Raw genomic sequence first — 14464 nt, forward strand, 5'->3', positions numbered from 1 at the left:
TTCTCCAAGTGTTCATTCTCATGAAGCCGAAACAGCATCATCCATTAATGTGAGGCTGTTTGTGTGTGCTTGTCGTCTAGGCATTGGTTTGTTTCCAGTATGAGCTTAAGGTAAAGGTTTCCCCTAACGTTAAAACTAGTCGTGTCTTACTCGGAGGGTTGGTGAGGGTGTTAATGTGGCCGGCATGATTTCATGGAGTGCCGTTACCTTCCCACTGGAGCGGTACCTATTGATCTACTGACATTTGCATGTTTTCGAACTGCTGGGTTGGCAGAAGCTGGAGCTAACAGTGGGAGCTGACCCTGATCCCTGGATTCAAACTACCAACCTTTTGGTCAGCAAATTCAGCAGCTCAGTGGTTTAACCTGCTACATCACCGAGGGCTCCTGTATGAGCTTTGTTTGGCCATTGTTGTTATTGTGTTTATGTTTATGTTTGTTTATACCCCGTTTTTCTTTCCACAAAGGAGGCCCAGAGATGCTATGCAAAGTGGGCACTTTGGCATCTAGAGTGTGTTTGTGTGAGATACCTTGGTGAAAAGGATATTTTGCAACACTTTCTGGAAGCAAATCTGTCATATGGCATTTGGGGCTCAGTGTCTCATCTGCCTTGTTCTGCCTTCTTCTGTGACTCGCCCAAGTGACATATCTCTTAACCTCACCAGCACATTTCTCTTTTCTATTGTTGGAACAGAAAGCTATGAATGGGTTCTAAAAATAGCTTTGTATTGTGTAGCTCAAACCTAACTCTGCTGTGTATTAATTCTCTCCGGCAAGTTCTTTTAATTTTGCCTCACCCATTTGCTTCCTGAGAACTAGTGTTTTCTGACTGGCCATTCCCATCATGGCAACTATTTTGTGTCTGGGTAATCCCACAGAAACCATTTAAGGGTTTCCTTTATCCTGTCCAAATAAACAAAAGAGTCCATTCTGCAGGAAGTGGCCAATTGTAATACAGTAATATCTAGAGTTAAGAGTTTAATTTGTTCTGTGACCGAGCTCTTAACTCAAAACACTCTTATCTCAAATCAAAAATGTTCCATTGTTATGCTATTGATCGGTTTCGCTGCTACCCCCCTTTTTTAGTGATGTGTTTTTAAGTAAGAAAATGTACAGTGTTCCCTCACTTATCGTGTGGTTTATGTTCCAGGACTACCTGCGAAAAGTGAAAATCCACGAAGTAGGGACGCTATATTTGTGTTGTTTACAATCTCACTGATGCTGTCCAACTGTGTTGATTGCAATCTCACGAAGCTGCTTCAGCCTCCTTTTCTGTCCCTTTGGCTTCTCCTTCCTTCCTTCCTTCCTTCCTTCCTTCCTTCCTTCCTTCCTTCCTTCCTTCCTTCCTTCCTTCCTTCCTTCCTTCCTTCTGCTTCTTCTTCTCATAATTTTTATGTTTTATTATATTCTTTTAGTATTTACTAGCTGTGCCCGGCCACGCGTTGCTGTGGCGAAGTATGGTGGTATGGGAAATAAAGTATTCAGGAATTGGTGGTAGTTAAGGTAAAGGGTAAACGTAGCTGAGGAAGTATTTTTTTCATAATCAGAATTGAGTTCCTAGTTTTTTCATTTAGAAACACACTTAACTGAATAGATGTATTCACACGTAACACTATGCCATTTCTTCGTTGACCATAGTTAGTTGCTTAAATAGCAAATTGTACATTGTACATCGGTTAACCAAAAAAGTTATGTCTTCCCTTCCTTATTTATTTCTCTTTTGCCCTTCTGGCAGCATCTATTTCAAGATGGCCAGCTTATAAAACAAGTCAGCAATAAACTATTGGATTTAGCTCTCATCACAAGACATGACATGAAACAAGCCAGAATTCATAAAGCAGTATCAAACTTTGAATTTTGATTATGATTTATAAACTAGAGAAAGGCTTGTAAATAACAATAAGCCACTTTATAATCATATCTGTTGTAAAGTGTGAAGAGGATAACTTCCTACAACTTTTCTTAGCTTCTAGTTATTGGAGAGAGAGAAACCCAGCCTGTTTGCCCCCCTATTCTAGCTTCTCCGGATAATATTTATTGTGCAATGCCTTGTCTAACAGGATAGCACTCTCTAATGAAAAGCAATCTTGGCGAATGCAATCAAGGATGGAACAACAGCAGATGGAAGGGCTGCTGCTTAATGATTTTCCTTCTTTCCTTCTTATCCATTTGAAATCTCCTATCCCTGTAGAGAAAAATATATGCATATCTTTCGCTACAAGATTAAGGAGATCCCAGACCTAAAGCTGGTAAAACCTTGCTTTGATGGCAGTATTAGCATAAATAATTTCCATACAGTTATTTCAGGTGTGTAGGTTCTGAGCACAAGGACACAATTGCTGTCTGTGTCTAGATAGGTTTTCTGAACGTTCTGCTAAGGTTAGACTGCCATCTAGAGTCTAGGTCAAATATGATAGAGTGAAAAATGAAAAATATGGCACATTGGAAAGCCTTGCAAGAATTTATTGCAACAGTTGTTGAACACCCTTGTTCATAATTCCAAAATACTACCAAATAGTCCACATGGGTGGCGGAAATAGGGTCCCTTTAGCTTTCTGATGGTTCAGTGTACCCAAACTTTGTTTCATGCACAAAGGCACTGAAAATATTGTATAAAATTACCTAGGAGTTACTCTGGACCGAACTCTGACTTACAATAAGCATTTCTTGAATATCAAACAAAAAGTGGGTGTTAGAAATAATATCATATGAAAGTTAGCTGGCACAACCAGGAGAACCAGATAAGTGAAGACATCAGCCCTTGCGCTTTGCCACTCTGCTGCTGAATATGCATGCCCAGTGTGGAATACATCTCACCACGTAAAAACAGTGGATATGGCTCTTAATGAGACATGCCACATTATCACAGGATGTCTACACCCTACACCAGGGGTCCCCAAACTACAGCCCGGGGGCCACATGCAGCCCATTGAAACCATTTATCCGGCCACCGTGGCGGCAGCTCCCTCCTCCTCCACCAAGGAAGGCGTGTGCGGTTCGAGGGAGGGGCGTGCCTTTCCAGCCTCCTCCCTTGCCTGGTGCATGCCTTTCAAAGCTTTACTTGTTTATAATGGTATTTTAATTATTATTTAATTAATAGTTAATTATTAAGGAGTGCTTTGCTAGTGCTTTTGGTGCACAAAGGCAGAAGGGGGTTGGACTAAATGGCCCAAAGGGTTCTCTTCCAACCCTCTTTATCATCATCATCATCATCATCACTGACACAAAGACACAGTATGACACAGCAAACAAAAAATATATGCTGGATTTTGTATCACAAAATCACAAGTCGAACACTTCTCAAGTGTCCAGGACTGTGTGATGTATTTTCGGATGATGCGCGCAGATCCCAGCAGGGTGGCCTTTTGCAGTTGGCAGATCGTAATTTTGTCAGTGTCTATTGTTTCCAAATGCTGGCTGAGATCTTTTGGCACGGCACCCAGTGTGCCCATCACCACCGGGACCACCTGCACTGGTTTCTGCCGGAGTCTTTGAAGTTCAATCTTGAGGTCCTGATAGCGGCTGAGTTTTTCCTGTTGTTTTTCGTCAATGTGACTGTCACCTGGGATGGCAACATCAATGATCCAAACCTTTTTCTTTTCCACAACTGTGATGTCTGGTGTGTTGTGTTCCAGAACTTTGTCAGTCTGGATTCGGAAGTCCCACAGTATCTTTGCGTGCTCATTTTCCAAGACTTTTGCAGGTTTGTGATCCCACCAGTTCTTTGCTGCTGGAAGGTGGTACTTGAGGCATAAGTTCCAATGAATCATTTGTACCACATAGTTGTGCCTCTGTTTGTAGTCTGTCTGTGCGATTTTCTTACAGCAGCTGAGGATATGATCCATGGTTTTGTCGGTTTCCTTGCACAGTGGCTAGCTTCTGGTCAGATGAAATCTAGTATAATGCAAAGTTTTTAACTTTGTGTTTTTTAAAAATACATTATAACTGTACCCTCAATTCACTTATCTGTTCCGACGTACATACAAATTCAACTTAAAAACAAACCTACAGAGCATATCTTGCTCGTAACTTGGGGACTGGATGTATATGTCCTGCAGTTGATGGTGGCTGGTGTCATGCCTAGCAGTTGGTGATGCTGCAAAAGGTATGGAAGGTGTTAATCTCAGTCCTGGGCTCTAAAAGTAAGAGTAATCTATCTGTAAGAACTCACAGGTGGCTGCAATTCAGGAAGGATGCTTTAAAGATAGGATGCAGCTGTGATTAACTGCATAAAAAGAGCTAGCCTAGAGGAACCTTGAAGGGAGATGTTGTCAAGCTGGAAAGTGTCCAGAGGAGGGAAACTAAAATGATCAAGGGTCTGGAGAACAAGCCTGATGAGGAGTGGCTTAAAGAGCTGGGCATGTTTAGCCTGCAGAAGAGAAGGCTGAGAGGAGACATGATGATAGCCATGTATCAATATGTGACAGGAAGTCATAGGGAGGAGGGAGCAAGCTTGTTTTCTGCTGCCTTGCAGACTAGGACGCGGAACAATGGCTTCAAACTAAAGGAAAGGAGATTCCACCTGAACATCAGGAAGAACTTCCTCACTGTGAGAGATGTTCAGCAGTGGAACTCTCTGCCCCGGAATGTGGTGGAAGCTCCTTCTTTGGAGACTTTTAAACAGAGGCTGGATGGCCATCTGTCAGGGGTGCTTTGAATGTGACTTTCCTGCTTCTTGGCAGGGGTTGGACTGGATGGCCAACTCTATGTTTCTATGATTCCACTTTTGTGTTGATTAATTTTGGTTGCTATTGTATCTTGTGGTGGACCTTGGTGAACCGTGAATCCCTGGACTGACTCTTGACTACGCTTTTGGATTACCCTTGAACTTTGGCTTCTGTGACTTGACTGTGGAACAATGACTATGCTTTAGAGCAGGGGTCCCCAAACTAAGGCCCGGGGACCAGATGTGGCCCCTTAAGGTCATTTACCTGGCCCCCACCCTCAGTTTTATAATATGTTTTTATATCAGTTTTAATAATATAATATATTGTATATACATATAATATTAATAAAATATTATAATGTTATATAATATAATACTAATAATAATACCATATAATAATATTAATTATATGTTATATATTACATATAGTATTACAGTATAGTGGTATAGTTCAATATAGTAATGTATAATGCTAATATTGCGCTATGCTAATAATATAATATATTGTATGTACATACAGCTGCTTTGAGTCCCCTTCGGGGTGAGCAGGGTGGGATATAAATGTAGTAAATAAATGTAGTAAATAAATAAATAAATAATTTTAGATTTAGGCTTGCCCAAAGTCTGAAATGACTTGAAGGCACACAACAACAACAACAACAATCCTAATTAACTTGACTATCTCATTGGCCAGTAGCAGGCCCACACTTTCCATTGAAATCCTGATAGGTTTATGTTGGTTAAGATTGTTTTTATTTTTAAATATTGTATTGTTCTTTCATTGTTGTTGTTGTTGTTTTGCACTACAAATAAGACATGTGCAGTGTGCATAGGAATTTGTTTGTTTTTTTTCAAATGATAATTCGGCCCCTCAACAGTCTGAAGGATTGTAAACCGGCCCTTTGCTTTAAAAGTTTGAGGACCCCTGCTTTAGAGTCTTGCTCCTTGGAACATTCATCTGTGAAATCTTGACATTTGACGCTTGGGCTGAACCTTTTGACTACTGAACCGGTGTTTGTAGTACGCTCCTAGTTCACAAGACTTTGTGGGGAGCTATCTTTATGTTGGAACTCGGACCTTGAAAACAGTCAAGCAATTTATGTATGTGTTTAAAGTAAAATAGTTTGGGACACAAACTGGTGTTGTTCTTGGTTTACCTCTGCCTGCATACCGGCAGAAGCCTGGATTGTGACATAAAGCCTAATTCATTTTGTATTTAGTCTCAAGTCTTATCTCCAAGATATCTCCTTATGTGCACATGTGCAAACAGGTATTTCAAAATCCAAAACACTTCTAGTTCCAAACACTTCAGATAATGAATACTCTGCCTGTATTTTTTTCCCCTCGTGTCAGGAATGACCTGAGAAACTGCAAGTCGCTTCTGGTGTGAGAGAATTGGCCGTCTGCAAGGATGTTTTGATGTTTTTACCATCCTTGTGGGAGGCTTCTCTCATGTCCCCACATGGAGCTGGAGCTGATAGAGGGAGCTCATCCACGCTCTCCCCGGGTTGGATTCGAACCTGAAAGCCTTTAGGACAGCAACCCAACCTTCAAGTCACAAGGCTTTACTCCACTACGCCACCGGGGGCTCCTACTCTGCTTGTATATAAACACCACATATTATTTCTAACACAGTCCCTTTTTCTCCATGACTACACCCTTGTACAGAAAATGCAGCTAAAAAAACCAAGAGTATACACACAAGCAGGCACGGTGAGTCATGAGTCTTGCCAGCATTTCTATTAACATTTTGGGCATGTCTGCAGCCTTTTTCCCTTGATTCCAGCTCAGAGGAAATCTATTCCGTTGCTTTTTCAGAATGAGGGTTTTGCAAAATACTGATTGGCTGATCCGTGTGCCAAGAATAAAGCCTGCTTCCCTCACTCCACTTCTTCAAGCAGTTTTTTTTAAAAAAAAATGTTCAAAATAAGATATGCAAACATTAATATGGGAAAAATTAAAATATTTGAAAAGAGAAATATGCAAGCAGATAGGCAGTGGAAAATCAATTGAAACCATTAGGTTGGTCTAAATAGGGAGAGATGCTCAGAATTCAGCTCTGCATGGAGTGCATCAAAGAGCTCATTCCAGAGCACAGACAGGCCACAGATGTTATTCCAAAGCAGAAGAGCAGGATCCGCACCTGTTACCTGCAGTTCAAAAGCAGGTAGAGTGCTTGACCAGTTTCTAATTCAAACAATATAGCCAAGAGGTGGCATTTAACACATTTCAAAGAAGAAGAAGAAGGAGAAGAAGAAGGAGAAGAAGAAGGAGAAGAAGAAGGAGAAGAAGAAGGAGAAGAAGAAGAAGAGGAGAAGAAGAAGAAGAGGAGAAGAAGAAGAAGAGGAGAAGAAGAAGAAGAGGAGAAGAAGAAGAAGAGGAGAAGAAGAAGAAGAGGAGAAGAAGAAGAAGAGGAGAAGAAGAAGAGGAGGAGAAGAAGAAGAGGAGGAGAAGAAGAAGAGGAGGAGAAGAAGAAGAGGAGGAGAAGGAGAAGAGGAGGAGAAGGAGAAGAGGAGGAGAAGGAGAAGAGGAGGAGAAGAAGGAGAAGAGGAGAAGAAGAAGGAGAAGAGGAGAAGAAGGAGAAGAGGAGGAGAAGAAGGAGAAGAGGAGGAGAAGAAGGAGAAGAGGAGGAGAAGAAGGAGGAGAGGAGGAGAAGGAGGAGGAGAGGAGGAGAAGAAGGAGGAGAGGAGGAGAAGAAGGAGGAGAGGAGGAGAAGAAGGAGGAGAGGAGGAGAAGAAGGAGGAGAGGAGGAGAAGAAGGAGGAGAGGAGGAGAAGAAGGAGAAGAAGAAGAGGAGAAGAAGGAGAAGAAGAAGAGGAGAAGAAGGAGAAGAAGAAGAGGAGAAGAAGGAGAAGAAGAAGAGGAGAAGGAGAAGAAGAAGAAGAGGAGAAGGAGAAGAAGAGGAAGAGGAGAAGGAGAAGAAGAGGAAGAGGAGAAGGAGAAGAAGAGGAAGAGGAGAAGAGGAAGAGGAGAAGAAGAGGAGAAGAGGAAGAGGAGAAGAAGAGGAGAAGAGGAAGAGGAGAAGAAGAGGAGAAGAGGAGGAGAAGAAGAGGAGAAGAGGAGGAGGAGAAGGAGAAGAGGAGGAGAAGAAGGAGAAGAGGAGGAGAAGAAGGAGAAGAAGAGGAGAAGAAGGAGAAGAAGAGGAGAAGAAGGAGAAGAAGAGGAGGAGAAGAAGGAGAAGAAGAGGAGAAGAAGAAGAGGAGAAGAAGGAGAAGAAGAAGAGGAGAAGAAGGAGAAGAAAAGAAGAAGAAAAGAAGAAGAAAAGAAGAAGAAAAGAAGAAGAAAAGAAGAAGAAAAGAAGAAGAAGAAGAATAAATTTGTATTCCACCCTATCTCCCCAAGAGGACTCAGGGCAGATTCCAGCAAACGCAGATAAAAGGCAAACATTCAATGCCTAGAAACAAACACAGGTTTCCCCTTCCGGGGCTGAGGAGTGGCGCTCATCTCTGGTTCTAGGAGGTGGTGCTCATCTCCATTTCTAAGCTGAAGAGCTGAGCTCCTGAACTTGCTGACCAAAAGGTTAGCGGTTCGAATCCGGGGAGTGGGGAGAGCTCCTGCTGTTAGCCCCAGTTTCTGCCAACCTAGCAGTTTGAAAACATGCAAATGTGAGTAGATCAATAGGTACCGCTCCGGCAGGAAGGTAACAGTGCTTCTTGCAGTCATGCCGGCTACATGACCTTGGAGGCGTCTACGGACAATGCTGGCTCTTCGGCTTAGAAATGGAGATGAGCACCAACACCCAGACTCGGACACTGTTAGGCAATGTTTACCTTTACTAGGTTGGCAGAAGCTGGGGCTAACAGCAAGAGCTCACCCCGTCCTGCGGATTCAAACTGTCAACTTTCCAGTCAGCAAGTTCAGCAGCTCAGCAGTTCATTTCTAAGCCAAAGAGCCTGCGTTATCCGTAGACACCTCCTAAGTCATGTGGCTGGTATTATTGCATGGAGCGCCATTTACCTTCCCGCCAAGGCGGTAACTATTGATCTACTCACATTTGCATGTTTTCAAACTGCTATGTTGGCAAATGCTGGGGCTAACAGCAGGAGCTCACCCCGCTCTCCGGATTTGAACCGCCGACCTTTTGGTCAGCAGGTTCAGCAACTTAGCTCTTCGGCTTAGAAATGGAGATTAGCATCACCACCTATTTTTTTTCAAGGGAAATGTTGAATGGTGGAGCCCAATGTGGCGTAGACATCCTGTGATAATGCGGCATTTCTCATTAAGAGCCACGTCCACTGTTCTAACATGGTGAGATGTATACCACACTTGGCATGCATGCTCAGCAGCAGAGTAGCAAAGCGCAAGGGTAGACGGCTTCACTATATCTGATTGTGATCCCCAGATTGTGCCAGTCAGCTTTCGTACAATATTATTTCTAGCACCCACTTTTTGCTTGATATTCAAGCAGTGCTTCTTATAAATCAGAGCACGATCCAGAGTAACTCCCAGGTCTTTTGGTGTGCTGCAATGCTCCAGTGGGATTCTTTCCCAGGTAATCCTCAGAGCTCGAGATGCTTGTCTGTTCTAAAGATAAAAAACACACGTCTGTGTTTTAGATGGATTAGGAATCAGCTGGTGTTCTATGTAATAAGCATTAAGAGCACCTAAAGCTTCGGAGAACTTCTGTTCACCTATTTCAAAGCTCCCTGCTTGAGTGGTGATGACACGATCGTCAGCATATGGTAGATGAATCTCTCTGTCCCTTCTGGCAAGGGCTTATCATTTGTGCAAATGTCAAACATTGATGGAGCAAGCACACTCCCCTGAGGCAGGCCATTCTTCTGTTTTCACCATCTGCTTCTCTGACTCTAGAACTCAACAAAAAAGCTCCTGTTTTGTAGCAGATTTCCTATGAAGCAGGTGAGGTGATAATCCTTTGTGATATTATAGATTTTTCTCTGAAGGCAATGATTTACAGTATCATAAGCTGCTATCATGGAATGATCAGAATACACTGGGTGGGCACGCCTAGAAAAAAAAATGCTATTCCCTTGATTATGCTGTGCCAAGCACTCTGTTTTCAACCAACATTCTTAGCTAGCAGTATGGTATTATATATAGTATAAATATTGCAATGAACAAATACCTTCATTCTAGGTATCTTTGCTGTCTGGTTGATCTACACAAGTGAATATGTCAAGCAAGTATGTTAATGCTTGTGACAGGGAGCTTCTGTGCTTTTGCTACTGGGGACAGTATATTTCCATGTTTTCATTAGATGTGACAGTTTTAGTTTGTCCAGGGCATGGTAAGTGGCTGGCAAACATTGTCCATGATGGACTGAGGCTTCTCAATGCCCCAACCCGTACCACTCCTTTAGGCTGCTGCTTGATGAAAGATGAACATGGGCTTACGACTCTTATTTAACAAATACATATTTTAGTTTGTCACATTTAGGTACCACAGTGGGTACTCTCAAATTAATAAAATGATTGCACAATTGTTCTTTCTCTTCCACAGAATTTTACAGGAAACCGATGAGTGGTAACCCTCCTGTTTTTCCAAAAGTTCATCAATTTTTGGACTTTATTGCATGACACTGCTATTCTATCACAGTTGCACAATCACAGATAGTGGCAACATACTTGGATGAACACTTTGCTATCACACATTTTTGCATTTGGACAACAGTGCCAATCTACAGTACTGCATTTGAAATTCTGCTTAACCATGTAATGTTACCACCTATATTTTTGCTGCTCTGTCATTTTTAAAAAATAATGTTAAAGCAATGTCACTTTTTCACCTAAAGTTACACAGTAGAGTCTCACTCAGGGCCGGCCGGAGATATTTTTAAATGTTAAGCGGGGGGCTAAAAAGCGCCCCCGCCACCGGCCCCGCCTCCCACGCCCTGGCCCCGCCTCCCACGCTGTGTGGGAGGCGGGGCCAGGGCGAATAGTGCGGGGGGCGGGGCCAGAGTTGGCCCCGCCCCCCGTGCCCTGGCCGCGACCAGGAAGTAAGGCCCGAATGGGCTATCTGCGCTGTGCCCGTGCGCACAGCGCAGATAGCCCATTCGGGCCTTACTTCCTGGTCGCGGCCGGCGATCGCCCGGGCGATCGCCGGCCGCGACCAGGAAGTAAGGCCCGAATGGCCTAGCTGTGCTGTGCGCGTGCGCACAGCACACCTAGGCCATTTTGCCCTTAGTAACAAACTAAGGGCAAAAATGGCTTATCTGGCTGTGCGCATGCGCACAGCCAGAGAAGCCATTTTTGCCCTTAGTTTGTTACTAAGGGCAAAATGGCCTAGGTGCTTGTCGCGGTTTGGCGTGGGCGCGGGGATTGAAGCCCCGCGGGCCCGCGCCAACACCGGAGGCGTCGGTGGCGCTACGGGGCGCTGTCGACGCCTCGACAGCGCCCCTAGCAGCCAGCGCCCGAGGCGGCCGCGTCAGCGGCCGCCTAGTAACAACCGGCCCTGGTCTCACTTATCCAACATTCGCTTATCCAACATTCTGGATTATCTAACGCAGTCTGCCTTTTAGTAGTCAATGTTTTTGTAGTCAATGTTTTCAATACATTGTGATGTTTTGGTACTAAATTTCTAAATACAGCAATTACTACGTAGCATTATTTCGTATTGAACTACTTTTTCTGTCAAATTTGTTGTTAAATATGATGTTTTGGTGCTTAATTTGTAAAATCATAACCTAATTTGATGTTTAATAGGCTTTTCCTTAATCCCTCCTTATTATCCAACATATTCGCTTATCCAAAGTTCTGCCAGCCCGTTTATGTTGGATAAGTGAGACTCTACTGTAATGTTAAAGAAATGTCACTTTTTCACCTAAAGTTATACAGTATATAAAAAATTCCAGTAACATGTTAAATAAAAAAAATAGAACAGTGCTTTCTGACTGGTATCGGTAGAAACCCTAAAGTACCCAAAATGTCATGGAAGAACCTTCAATTATAACTCAGTCACCATAGTCATTATAATTGATCAATATCGGCGTATGGTTTATTTTGTAGAACACGTAATAAAGATACCAAAACACAAGCAGAAAAAAGTGTTCATGCAGAACACACACATATTGATGAGATTAACAAACAGAACTATATATATAGTTTCCACCAAATGCCAAGGATGCAATCCTGCTCCTAAACTGGTGCCTGTCATCAGTGATGGACTGGATGAGGGCTAATAAGTTGAAAGTAAATCCAGACAAAACATAAGTACTCCTGGTCAGACGGAAGGTAGATCAGCGTGCGGGGTTACCGCCTGAGTTGGACAGGGCCACACTCCCCTTGAAGACAGAGGTCCGCAATCTGGGGGTGCTCCTGGACTCAGTTCTGACCCTGGAACCCCAGGTGTCAGAGGTGGCCAGGAGGGCCTTCGCACAGTTAAACTCATGTGCCAGCTGTTCCCATATCTTGAGACGTCAGATTTCGACATGATAGTCCAAGCCCTGGTTACTTCCCATCTGGACTACTGCAGCGCTCTCTACATGGGGCTTCCTTTGAAGAATGATCAACAGCCAGATTGCTAACCGGAGCGCTGTACTGTGAGAGGATGATTCCCATGCTGAGACAGCTCCACTGGCTGCCGGTCTGCTTTCGGGCTAAATACACCGTGCCGGCCATTACCTATAAAGCCCTTAGCAGTTCAGGCCTAGACTATTTGCAGAACAACATTTCTGTATATAAATTGGTCTGAGCCTTGTGATCCACAGAGGAGGCCCTGCTCTTGGTCCCACTCCATTTCAAGCACGGCTGGTGGGAACGAGAGATGGTGTCTTCTCCGTGATCACTCTTCACTTCACTTCAATTCACTTTATTTCTTAATTAGTCGCTCTCCACCAGAGTGCTCCGAGCGACTTACGATTTAAAATATCATTCCACAATATAAAAACATTCAACATAAAAACATTCAACAGTGACTATTTGGCAAATTAGATCTAATTTGCTTAAATGCACAACCTAACAGCCAAGTCTTGAGCGCTTTTACAAAAGGTCGCAACTCCGACATTGCTCTAACATATGGAGGCAATGAGTTCCACAGAATTGGAGCATAGGTCGAAAAGGCTCTACGCCTTGTAGCTTCCAGGTGTACCTCCCTAGGGCCCGGTACGTATAGGAGATTTTCCTGGGAGGATCGAGGTGACCACTAAAGGAAAAAAGGAATGAGGCGGTCCCTAAGATATAATGGTCCTTGGCCATTTCGAGCTCTAAATGTTAGAGATCCGATGTTCTATTGGTAGCCAATGCAGTTGTTTCAGAATCGGTGTAATATGGGATCTTATAGATGATCCCACTAGCAGCCTGGCCGCCACATTTTTGGACCATTCGGATCCCACTTCTGGAACTCCCTCCCAAAATAATTAACTGCTCCGTCTCCCCTCATTTTTAAAAAAACTGCTGTAAACCCACCTATGCAATTTGGTGTATGAAGAGGAGGAAGACTAATATGTCTGACTTATACTTTTGCCTAGATATGTTAAATCTTGTCTAGAGACTGAACTGACTTCAGCCCGCTGGTTGTTGTACAATATGTCATCTTTTTATAATGGTTTTAGCTATCGTTCTTAGTTGCCTTTATTTAGTGTTAAATTTATATTAACTGTTATACCCGTATAGGTTATTTAAGTTGTTACTGTTGCTTATTTTGTTTGTTATTAGGTTTTAGAGTTAGGTTGCTTTTATATGGTTTGTCCTGTTGTAATTCTGTTTTGAATGTTTTCCCCTTTTTGGCATTGTTTGCCATACATGTTGGAAACCGCCCTGAGTATCTTTGGGGAAATAGGACGGTCTACAAATAAAGCTTTATTAATCTTATATTATTATTATTATTATTATTATTATTATTATTATTATTATTATTATTGTTTATTTATTTACAATATTTATATCCCACCTTTCTCTACCCTGAGGGGGACTCAATATAAATAAAAAAAAATAAAATGATCAAAACATAAATAAACAGCTAGGTAGAATGTTCCATGGTCTTAGCTGTCGCTACACTAATAGACAAAGCATAGGAAACAAACAAGATGAACCTGAACTCTTAATACAGCAAAGCAATTATGTTATAACAGGCACCACTGAAACCTGCCTCAGAGTGTGGTGGAGGCTACTTCTTTGGAGGCTTTTAAACACGCCCTTGTGGTCTCTTTCAACTCTATGATTCTATGATATAATATTCTGAAGAAAACTAATATGAGGTGCATTTGACGACAATATGCTTCTGTCCTGCTTAAAAATGGGCTTTTGGCTATCGTCTGATATGCCGAGTCTATTTGCGAGTTTTTATTTTAACAGAAGATTACATATGTTTATACACAAGAAAATAGATCAACACAGCAAATGCAATTGTTTTTCTTACTGCTATACTTCTTCCTGCTAGAGCCTCCACCAAAGAAAGAGTTGGTAAACATGGTTGATGTCACTCTCCTTTTCACCCCCATACTGTCAGATGTAGGCCCCTCTCATTTTGAAAGAATTGTTTTAAATTGTGTCTTTTTCACTCGGGATCTTGTTTTTGTCACAGCTGTAACAATAAAAGACTCATATGCAAAGCTTTTCATTGCAATTGTATGTTGCTCTCTATTGCCGCATGCCAGCTGAAGCTCCCTCTACAAACTGCCACAGGTGTCAGGTGTCTCCCCTTTGAAGCTGTGGATAACACACAGCAGCAAGATTACTCTCCAGAGGCTAGATGTTTTAGTTGTTTCCATTAGGCAGCAGAAATTTCAATTGCAACCTTCCCCAATATTTACAGTTCTGGGTAGTTTTATGGCCTAATGTTGAGATAAGCCTCTAGCTAAACCTTATGGTCTGTACCCCCTTTGCCAGAATGCTGTGAATGAT

Source organism: Anolis carolinensis, chromosome 2 (assembly GCF_035594765.1).
Source record: "Anolis carolinensis isolate JA03-04 chromosome 2, rAnoCar3.1.pri, whole genome shotgun sequence".
NCBI classification, from domain to species: domain Eukaryota; kingdom Metazoa; phylum Chordata; class Lepidosauria; order Squamata; family Dactyloidae; genus Anolis; species Anolis carolinensis.